Here is an 11912-nt window from a genome sequence, read left to right on the forward strand (position 1 = left end):
ACAAACGGAAATATTAGAGGGGGATAGAAGGAGGGGGGCAGGAAGCTCCATAGACACCCATGACAGTGAAGAAGTCTACTGTATGACTAGTGTAACGAAGGTGTGTCAAAATAAAAACCCATCTTTGTGTAATTATACTACAAAAAAGAAAGGTGCTAAAAGCACACTGTTACATATGCACAGCCAGGGCCGCTGCTAAGGTTTTGGGGGCCAAGGCATAACTGGTCAGGAGGCCCCCTCATAAGTAAATACTACTACTGCTACTAATAATAATGCTAATTACTGTATTCACAATTACAGTTTGTCTGAAAAATGATGGCCCTTTTGATAACTAACAAAAATGTTTTCAAATGTAATGAAATATTTTTTCATGATGTTTTTAGTCAGTCTCAATTTAGGAGGTCACAATTTTGAGGGCAAAGTGGTTGAGGTTCTAAAAGCGCTCTGTTTACTCTGCTTATGCCTAACGGCAGCCTTGTGCACAGCCTTTAATATCAATTTGATATTTTAATCTGTTCTGTATCGCATCGTATCGTACCGAATCGCACTGCATCGCATGGCATTATAATTGTATCGCGCCATATCGAACTGCATCGCAGTAGGTAGGAGAATCGTATCGTATCTTACCACTGGTAATTTCATGAATCGTGAATGTATCGTATCGTTGCCATGTGTATCGAGATGCACATCGTATCGCTTTGATGATGAAGATTCCCATCCCTAGTATGAACACTATGTATAGAATTGTTCTTAACAGAAAATATTTACTCTAGCAGTTGTCCAACAGCAATGTCAGCTGTCTAACTTCTACACAACTAGTAATAGGCTAGTTCATTTCAATAAGCTTATTTTTATGTAAAAATATCCATTCAGGCTAGTCGGTCTTAATTTAACATAAGTCATCCAATAATTCACAAGAATTGTAGAACTAGGATGTTCAAACCTTATTTTAAGCGTTTGCCAATATTAGCGTTTCACAAACAATTTCTTGAAATATTTGAGTAACTTTGTCCATCATTACTTGGAGAAGTCACTTGTGTTGGAAGGAATCTGTGGCAGGGTTTTCCACTTTCACTTTTGATACCACTGTTCCACCTATATAGACAGCTATGTTACACTGAGTGACTCGTTATCAGATAAAGAAAATCTTGCTTTTATTGGCAAAAGCCTAAAACAAGGTTTAAACGTCTAAGTTCTACTTCTATAATTCTAATAAGCTATTGGACTGGTGTTCAATTCACTATATGCCACTCTTATTGTGTAACATTAGAATTAGCTTGGTGGCAGTGGTGTAATCTATTTTTTTGTGGAGGTTATATTGTATATTTGAGCATTTTTTGAAGTGGGCTATACTGTATAGGGGTTGGACAAAATAATGGAAACGTCCGTCATTTTAGTGTGGGAAGTTTCATAGCTCAAGTGGACCAGCCTGTCGGCCAATCTTCATTAATTGCACATTGCACCAGTAAGGTGAAGAGTAGAGGTTTAATTAACAGGGTTAGGGCACAGTTTTGCTCAAAATATTGCAATGCACACAACATATTATGGGTGACGTATCAGAACTCAAAAAGGAGAAATTGTTGGTGCGCTTGTAACTGTTGCATCTTTGACCAAGACAGCAAGTCTTCATGATTTATTAAGAGCCACGGTCGGTATCTAAAGTAATGTCTGCATACCACCAAGCAGGATGAACCACATCCAACAGGATTAACTGTGGACGCAAGAGGAAGCTGTCACCGCATCAAAAGTCTGCATCACCGTATGCAACAGCCACACTTGGCTCTATTGCTCTCACATATACATGTACACCCTTAGATGAAATGAAAGCACATGAGACAATGGAAGAAAGACTCACTATTTTAATACACACAAACAAAAAATACAAACCGATATCTATATTTTTAATTATTTTTCCAGATATATTTCAGTATTTCATGTGTATTTTGTATATGTATGCATATTTTAGCTTGCATACCAAAATAATTACAAATGTTCCATGAAGACCTGTTGCTTCCATGATGGCGGCACGTCCACAACTGCACTCTGGTCATCGCCAACTGTGAAACACATTGGAAGACAAACACACACACACTCAGTACTGTAGTCCATTGTGTGTGTGTTGGCCTCAGATACTGTGAAGGTCATGCATCAGCATATCAGAGTGGTGCACGATTCCTCCTCATAGATCAAATGGAGTAAAGACACAATGATTAACTAAATCATGGAAGTGTGACGTGACCATCTATAGCTAGAAAATATGACAAGCGGCAGGACCGTGTCATTCAGCTAATGTTCTGGAATACTTACCAATGTTCTGTGAAGGCCTGGTGATTCCATGACAGCCACATTCAGTCGTCACCAGCTACTGGTCAACCTGGAGGAGGATCAACACACAATGAACTCAGAGTCCATCAAAGGGCAATATGGTGATTGGAGTGTGTGTGTTAGTTGGTCTCAGATATCCTAAAGGTGCATCAGCTGATCAGAGTGGTGCATGATTTCTCCTCATAGACCAGGTGTTAAGACACAAATAACTCAATCACTGAAGTGTGATGTGACCATCAATAGCTAGAACATACGACAAGCGGCAGGACCGTGTCAGTCTACTGCCAATGTTCCCTCAATGATATTACAGTCTAGTCTCCAATCCTCTTGGATTTCATTGTTCTACTAGACAGTCACTGGTGCCAGGGGCAACTGACAAATAAGAGCAATTTAGATTATTTAGACTTCAGAATCAGATTAACGTGGCACTTCAGCATTCAGCTAATATTCTGGAATACTTACCAATGTTCCGTGAAGGCCTGGTGATTCCATGACAGCCACATTCAGTCGTCACCAACTACTGGACACCCTGAAGGAGGATCAACATGAGGATCAACCCTGAGTCCATCAAAGGGCAATGTGGTGATTGGAGTGTGTGTGTGTGTGTTAGTTGGTCTCAGATATCCTAAAGGTGCATCAGCTGATCAGAGTGGTGCATGATTTCTCTTCATAGACCAGGTGTGTAAAGACACGATGATTAACTAAATCATGGAAGTGTGACATGACCATCAATAGCTAGAAAATATGACAAGCAGCAGGACCTTGTCATTCAGATAATGTTCTGGAATACTTACCAATGTTCTGTGAAGGCCTGGGATTCCATGACAGCCACATTCAGTCGTCACCAGCTACTGGTCAACCTGGAGGTGGATCGACACACAATGAACTCAGAGTCCATCAAAGGGCAATGTGGTGAGTGGAGTGTGTGTGTGTGTGTGTGTGTGTGTGTGTGTGTGTGTGTGTGTGTGTGTGTGTGTGTTGGTCTCAGATATCCTAAAGGTGCATCAGCTGATCAGAGTGGTGCATGATGTCTCTTCATAGACCAGGTGTAGTAAAGACACAACTACGGTAACTAAATCATGCTGGTGTGCATTACTAGATATGAAAGGAAAGTGAAAAATACTCGCTCATGTTCGGGACCCTGAACTGCATGTTAACACACTCATTCAGTAGCATTCAGCTAGTGTTCCGGAATACTTACACCATGTCCCTTCAAGGAAGGGTGATGTCATGACGGTCACACTGCTCCACACCAACTTCACACGCTGGAGGGAAAACACCCACAATTACAACCAAGTAAATTATGTCCTATTGTGATGATTGGTGCGTGTGTGTGTAGGGGTGCTGACAGGGGGAGACTAAGGGGACAGCTGTCCTGGGTCCAGGGGGAGAGGGGCCCCAAAATTGGGTCCTCATTACATTGGATCTATTGGACTGAGAGGCCCCTTTCAAGTGTCTTTGTCCTGGGCCCAGACAAAGCTGTCAACGGCTGTGTGTGTGTGTGTGTGTGTGTGTGTGTGCGTGTGTGTGTGTGTGGGTGTCAGATACTGTGAAGGTTATGCATCAGCATATCAGAGTGGTGCATGATGTCTCTTCATAGACAGGTGTAGGAGTGACAAGTAACTCAATCACTGAAGTGTGATGTGACCATCAATAGCTAGAACATACGACAAGCGGCAGGACCGTGTCAGTCTACTGCCAATGTTCCCTCAATGATATTACAGTCTAGTCTCCAATCCTCTTGGATTTCATTGTTCTACTAGACAGACACTGGTGCCAGGGGCAACTGACAAATAAGAGCAATTTAGATGATTTAGACTTCAGAATCAGATTAACGTGGCACCTAAGCATTCAGCTAATGTTCTAGAATACTTACCAATGTGCTGTGAAGGCCTGGGATTCCATGACAGCCACATTCAGTCGTCACCAGCTACTGGACACCCTGTAGGGGAATCAACACACAATTAGCCCTGAGTCCATCAAAGGGCAATGTGGTGATTGGAGTGTGTGTGTTAGTTGGTCTCAGATATCCTAAAGGTGCATCAGCTGATCAGAGTGGTGCATGATTTCTCTTCATAGACCAGGTGTGTAAAGACGCAATGATTATGGAAGTGTGATATGACCATCTATAGCTAGAATATATGACAAGCAGCAGGACCTTGTCATTCAGCTAATGTTCTGGAATACTTACCAACGTTCCGTGAAGGCCTGGGATTCCATGACAGCCACATTCAGTCGTCACCAGCTACTGGTCAACCTGGAGGTGGATCGACACACAATTAACCCAGTGTCCATCAAAGAGCAATGTGATGAGTGGAGTGTGTGTGTGTGCGTGTTGGTCCAACTACTGGACACCCTGGAGGAGGATCAACACCCAATGAACTCAGAGCCCATCAAAGGGCAATGTGATGATTGTGGAGTGGAGTGGAGTGGAGTGTGTGTGTGTTGGTCTCAGATATCCTAAAGGTGCATCAGCTGATCAGAGTGGTGCATGATTTCTCTTCATAGACCAGGTGTGTAAAAATCACTCACACAGACTTACAGTTATCTCCAGAAGTATAAAAAAGGAACAAGGTGATGAACATACCTTATGGTGACACCAGTCACCCCACTGAACCTGCCTTTCTTTCATCAGTGCCTGTCAGTAGAGAGAGAGAGAGAGAGAGAGAGAGAGAGAGAGAGAGAGAGAGAGAGAGAGAGAGAGAGAGAGAGAGAGAGAGAGAGAGAGAGAATATCACTCTTCAACAGACTGTGCGTATGTCTGAGCAGTACATATAGCATATACATACTACATAGACAATGAAACTGAACCACCTGGGTGGCATTCCAAGAACATGGTTAAGTGATAAACCTGCTAATAGATAGCCCACAGGTGTAAATTAGTTAAAAAATGAGGGCTCCCAGGCTCTTCTATTAGGCGATTTACCACAACCTCAAAGCTAACTTCGCCTGGTTTACTACTGAGCCAGGTTCATGGAATACTCCCCAGGTTTCAGACAGGTTTGGCTATAGCAGCTCGGCCTTGTGCTGTATATTGACCATGTGCTGGAGTTACCAACAGGCCGTTCTGGTGGACGCAGGAGAGTTGAGGTGCACATTTCATTCTGCCGTGATTTGGGCAGCTGTGGTTTTTATGTTTTTGTATTGGGATGGTGTAACAGTCCAGGGAAGCACCCATTCAAAACACACAAAGGAATATGAAACACACATGATAATACTGTACACACAATTAACCCGGAGTCCATCAAAGGGCAATGTGATGAGTGGGGTGAGTGGTGTGTGTGTGTGTGTGTGTTGGTCTCAGATATCCTAAAGGTGCATCAGCTGATCAGAGTGGTGCATGATTTCTCTTCATAGACCAGGTGTGTAAAAATCACTCACACAGACTAACAGTTATCCCCAGAAGTACATGCTTGGTTGCAATGCTTATACTCACCTACAGCTGTCTTTTACTTTCTAATTCTTCTCCATCTCACTTCCAGGATTCAAAGATCAGCCACAGCAACTCATCTCGTCTTCATTTGAGGGACAGTGACCTGTATATAGAGGCAAGAAATAAAAAGAGAAGGCAAGAAAGACAATGTCGTTATTGATTCGTCTTGTAGGCCTATGTACAATTTCACGCAAAATCCACTAGGCCAAAAGTGCAGGCCAGAGTAACACACACTGGGTTCATCAAATACATTTAGGCTAGTAGGACACGTGTTCCCTCCACGTGGTCGATTCAAATCCATTTCGTTAATCTTCCACAGATGCAAAAGTAGCTAGCTAACTAACTCGTGTCTGTATTGAGGTATGTCATGTCACAGCCACTGCTGATTATTGCTTTTCTATAATGCAACACTATGTGTATTTTTACAAGAATGTGAATGACGGACTGGCTTAAACATGGATGGACATGTGACTTAGCCGAACCTTATATGAAGTGCATTTTAAGTTATTGGTCTAACTAATGCAAAAAGTAGCGTAATTGCTCGAAAGCGTAATAATAAGACCATTAGCCACCGTAAAAACACTGGGCGACGATAATAACGCACGGTTTTATGCACGGACTGTTTCGCCCTCTACAGTTTAACATTACACAGATCTTCGCATCCAAGTTTAAGCTATGCAAAAACAACGGTACAAAAACAAACGTTATTGACAATTGTCAGTAGCAGATGTACGTACCATTGATGACGCAAATAACATAAAATTGACATGAATGCATCCAGATAACTTTGAATGAGCGTCCATGAGGAGCGTGTTTCTTTCTCAAGCATGCGTGCCCTCAAACTACAACTGCAATCTGCGCATGCTTGATATTCTCATTCTTTTTCTGTCAGCCTACCCCGTTGTTGTAAGGGGTCTACTGCCTCCGTGTGTTTGGGTGGAATGCAGTCAGGGTACAATATTGAGTCAGTATGGATTAGGCCTATGCTATGTATCACTGATTCAAAAACCAAAAAACAAAAAAACACTTATGTAATTGTTCATTGGTTTGCATAGTCACACACTTGCTTTTTATATTTCATATTATGTGAATGAGTTGCAAATGATACTTGATGTGAAATCACAATTAGGCTGTACTCTGACTGTTGAATACTCTGACTCTGTTGAATACGTCTTTACACATGTTGGATCTAAAGGGAGCGGTCCCAAATGTATGAAGTGCTGAGGGTTTGTTCTCAAAATTGTTGCTGCCTTTTCTCGTCTGTCAAATATCTGCATGTATGGAGATGGGTGCTTTGTTTTTTGATCTGTCGAAGGCCTGTCTGTGGCAGCTTGTGCAACATGTTTGATCTCCAGTGCAATGTGTAACTATTATGTATATTATCTGTATTTTGCTAGACAGCATAATTTCCCAGTGAAAAAAAATCTCAGCTAAGGATGGTTTATATATATTTTAGAGATGTCCGATAATATCGGCCCACAGATATTATCGGCCCGATAATAGCATAAAATGTAATATCGGTATCGGATTTTTGACCTATCAAAACCGATATAATAATGCTTGAATTACTGTACACTTTTCTCTTTAATTATTTCTCTATTTTGCACAGACGATGTTAATATTTGGAAAGCTTTGTTGCATTCGAGAATGCATCTAGTGGGGCATTACAATAAAATTAAGCATATTTTGTTCCACAACAGCAGATTTGTAATGTCACCTAAAATTTGTTATGAGGAAAAATAACCCACATATATGGGCATCGGTATCGGCCGATATCGGAATCGAAAATTGAGAGTTGGACAATATCGGCATATCGGATATCGGCAAAAAAGCCAATATCAGACATCTCTAATATATTCAAATTTCTTTATGAGAGGATGTATGTTCTAAATGCAGTTATTGGCTGTGGCCTAATAGGTAGAAAGTTGGTCCAAAGATCAGAGGGTTGCAGGTTGGGATTCCGGCCTCTCCGCTTCCTACCCTACCCATGGTCATGGCTGAAATGCATTCAAGATACAAAAATATTTGCAATTGCCAGCCGTGTAGACTGCAGAGGGATACAGCCAGAGAGAGTAGAGAGAGGGAGGTTCCATTGGCCCATTGTTTCCAGGTTATATTATTGCAAGGGGGTGGGGGGAAATCCCCCTTTAGGTAGACCTAAGGATTGTTCTATTCATTGTAGGAGTATTATGACACGCCCCTTTAGGCAGACTGGAACCTGGTCACTTTAGGTGCCCATAGAAACCTATTATGTTGGCATATCTCTATATACTCAAAGAATCTCTGATACAGCACACAAGCATGCCGGAGGTACAGGTTTTTATGTATTTTATTTTTGTTCTGGTTTTCTTTTCCATTCTACTTAGTTTCTGCCTGCCCGGGTTAGAGTAGACCTACTTGCTTGTTTGGCTGTTTGCTTGCTGAATTATTTTTCTCAATATAGTGTTCTCTTGTAAGATATGGTGGCTTCTCTCTGTAAGCGCCCTTTCCATATCTGTTGAGACTGTGAATTTGACTGATCTTATAGACTAAGCATTACTATTATAGCCTATTATTCTTCATGTTGCCTCTCTATCTCAGAAACAACAAAATGTAAGATATGTAAGATATGTTTTTAAGGTCATTTGACCATATAATGGTATTATCCCATATTACATGATGTCCTTCTAACCCAGTTACAATTTTTGTTTTCTCCCAGCAGGTGGCGGTAAGTGAACATTAGACTACTTCTTGAACAGCACTGTGTTCAGATCCATCTGACAGGTAAGAAAACTTTGGTCTAGTAGAGCAGTGGTAGCTGTGGGCCAGGGCCCACCTGTGGACCTTGAAATTATTTTGTTAAAAAAAAAACTAAGTATTTCTGTGTGTGTGCTGCTGTTGACTATTTATCTGAGGTGTATTGTTAACTGGGTCAGAGGTGGGACCTGAGCATTTGTGCAAATTCCAAGTGGTCCCCCCCCCAACACACTCACACACTACTAACACACACCCCTTGCATGTCGTCCAAGGTGAGTGCTTCTTTTGATGCTCCTGCAGCCTAATCCTGCATGCCAGGCTACACACACACACACACACACACACACACACACACACACACACACACACACACACACACACACACACACACACACACACACACACACACACAATCCCCGGGCTACAGATTTGAGCAGAGGCAGCTGCGGCTAAGTGAAAGTGACTGGTTCTCAGCTGAATGAAAGGCACTCTGCTTTTCCCTGGTATGAGTGTGTGCATCTTGCATCAGGGACCTGTGAAGAAAACCCCTGGGGGAGGGAGGGGGGGAGAGGTAGTGGTCCTTGACATCCATTCCTCAACCCTTGGGGGAAATGTTCCAAATCGGACTTCTATTCTTAACCTATCCATTTATTTTTCCTCTCGTTCACCCAAGACACGTGTGCTTCCATGTGCAAAGTATCTGGGCATATGTCTGATTGAACATCCAACCATACATGTCTTCTATGCTAGTGTTGTGTGTGTGTGTGTGTGTGTGTGTGTGTGTGTGTGTGTGTGTGTGTGTGTGTGTGTGTGTGTGTGTGTGTGTGTGTGTGTGTGTGTGTGTGTGTGTGTGTGTGTGTGTGTTTTTTTATCTGTGTGAGGCATAAGTCTTTTCCTTTCTTTTCCGTGGCTAAGCCAGCTTTTGGATGGGTGACTGAGCCCTATCAGAGGGGTGGCGCAATTGTTTGGGGTGGGAGGTGTGTGTGCATGCAGGGCATTTGCCCCTGAGCCCAGGGTCCTGTTTTATTAGTAGTAGTAGTAAGCTTGGCAGGCCGTATGTGGGGCCCTATCATTATTTTGTCCTGGGGGCCTCTGTGCAATTGTTACGCCACTGCTCCCTATCGTCGTTTGTGTTTCCCTGCAGGGATGCCACCATGTCATACATTTGATGTGTTGTCAAGGAAGTCGACAGTGGGGTGGACAAAGGGGTCAGTTGTCCTGGGCCCAAGGAGAGATGGGGCCCAGAGTTAGGCTCTCGTAGCAGTGAATGCCTTGACCACAGGAAGAACAGTGCTTCTATAAGAAGAAAACTAATGTGTTGTCAATAAAGCATTGAATGCATTGTGATAGGGGTGCCCTTTCAGATGATTTTGTCCTGGACCCAGACAAAGCTGTCAGCAGCCCTGTGCGTAGTCATGGAGGAGTGAGGACAGTGATGGGATGGGTTGTGGGGGGCAGATATGGCAGGCCCTGAATCACAGCACTCAGGGGAAATGCACTAGGTCTGTACTCCACTCCAATCCCAACCAATTTCATTTCATTAACTTTCACCAAACACAGCCTTCAAACAGTTGCCAAACTACTTCCCTGGAGGACAGTGTTGTCACGGTAACCATGACCAGCACTTTGAGAGGTAAAGGCTACCGGCTACCAGTTCTGACAAAGTGCAGAGCATTGGGCTGACAAAATTGATTAGAATTGAGCTCTATTTTTGTCTGAGTCGTCAAAGTAAACCCACCTGTTTCTTTGCTTGTTGCACTGTATGAACATAGTCACAGTCACAGTCACAGAAGAGATCAGGGAAGGCAACAGAGAAGGACAAAAGGGTCAGTTTTCCGGGGCCCAAGGAGAGGGGGGTCCCAGAAGTTGTTCCCCATTACATTGTATGTATTGAAGAGTTGCTTCCAGGGAGTCCAAGGCGGCTTAAATGGTCCCAGCCAAAGCTGTCAGCGGCCCTGGAAGTGATATACGTAGAGCAGAGGTGGGGAACCTAGGCCTATGTCTCGAGGGCCGTTTGCGGCCCTTGAGGCCGTTTTATCCGGCCCCCGATATAATTTTAATGTTATTCGGCTTCACATGAAATATGACATATTTTGTAAAGGAATCTTAGAAAATGCATTTGCAATACAATTAAAGTTATATTCAGGAAACCTAAAGAAGGTGGTGTTTGTTTAAAAGGTGGCTGCCATACATATAGGCCTAAAGTGAAGGGGAAAATCCTGGTTTGTGTTCATAGTACGGCCCTCGGAGGACTTTTACGGCCCTCGGATGAATTTGAAGTGGCCCTTCAAATGAGAAAGGTTCCCCAACCCTGACATAGAGCACGAATAAGAGGGCACTCGTGTAGGGGGTACGCAACACAAAAAAGGCTGAGAAATGTTGCCAAGTGTGGAAGTCTAATGTTCCATTTGGATTGGTCCATTTGAGCGTTCCAAGGTTTGTTATCTCAGCATTACATACTGTACCGTAATGTAGCAGAATACGACACGATATAGGCAGCATTGTGTTATAGGCATGCAGTGTTTCATTGCTGCTTACCAAGGAAGCCTTATGGGCCACGCACACAGGTAGGTAGGTAGAGCTAATATTACTCTAGCAATTTAGTGTAGCAACTTGTTTCACACGCTGGTGTACGGGGCCAACTGAAATGGTCGAATGCGACTTTGCTGTCAGAACTGCAGTGCATGGGACTTAAAAGAGTTGGGATTGGGGCAAGAAAAGATAGCAAATGTTGAAGAAGACTAAAACAAAACAAAGGACAACACTTAACAGTTAATCACATAAACTGATGAGATGATTTTACACAAAACAGTGCCAATTCCTGTCTGAGACATGATGTCAACAGCTGAAATGGTACGTGTTTCATCATGTTTTCCTTTTTGTAGTGCTTACAATCTGACAGGTTTTGACCATAAGACGGCCATTTTATCACCTGGTTGTCCTTATGATTGAGCTAAACAGAAAATGGTGCAATTTGGCCTTATTAAGTAGCAAAAATCGAAGGCCTATTTTCACTGTAGCACAGAATGTGCTATTTTAAAAAAGAATGGCATACAGCATCATGGTCAGAACTCAAAATGCATCTGAAATTATAATCCCATACATACTGTACTGTACTCCTCAAAGAGCGTTTGTCCCTTTCTGCTACTAGTCATTTAGTAAGTGAAGAATTCTTGCACACCTCCTTGGTCAGCTGCGTAGGAGTGGAACCCCTAGGTCACCAACGTTAAAGCAAAGAAAGCTCCCGCACACTGTTCACATTTGCATGGTTTAATGCAACGTTTCGGTCTGCTGACCTTCTTCAAGCAATTCAAACCATTTGAATTGAGATTTGAATTGCTTGAAGAAGGTCAGTTGACCGAAAAGTTGCATTAAACCATGCAAATGTGAACAGTGTGCAGGAGCTTTCTTTGCTTTA

At 42.8% G+C, this 11912-nt stretch overlaps 1 long non-coding RNA gene across 2 annotated transcripts; it reads right to left on the reverse strand.

Annotated features, from left to right (window-relative positions):
* Positions 1-1841: 1841 nt before the first annotated feature.
* Positions 1842-6620, reverse strand: LOC134435288 (uncharacterized). Of its 2 annotated transcripts, none has more exons than XR_010031992.1 (10): positions 6496-6620; positions 5762-5835; positions 4913-4963; positions 4517-4582; positions 4202-4267; positions 3527-3590; positions 3120-3185; positions 2788-2854; positions 2308-2374; positions 1842-2057 (listed from the first exon to the last, which is right to left on the reverse strand). It is a non-coding gene; the product is annotated as an uncharacterized LOC134435288 (long non-coding RNA). The 2 variants fall into 2 exon arrangements; XR_010031991.1 differs by having other exon boundaries at positions 5762-5861.
* Between the last annotated feature and the right edge of the window lie 5292 nt (positions 6621-11912).

Source organism: Engraulis encrasicolus, chromosome 19, assembly GCF_034702125.1.
Source record: "Engraulis encrasicolus isolate BLACKSEA-1 chromosome 19, IST_EnEncr_1.0, whole genome shotgun sequence".
Classification (NCBI taxonomy): domain Eukaryota; kingdom Metazoa; phylum Chordata; class Actinopteri; order Clupeiformes; family Engraulidae; genus Engraulis; species Engraulis encrasicolus.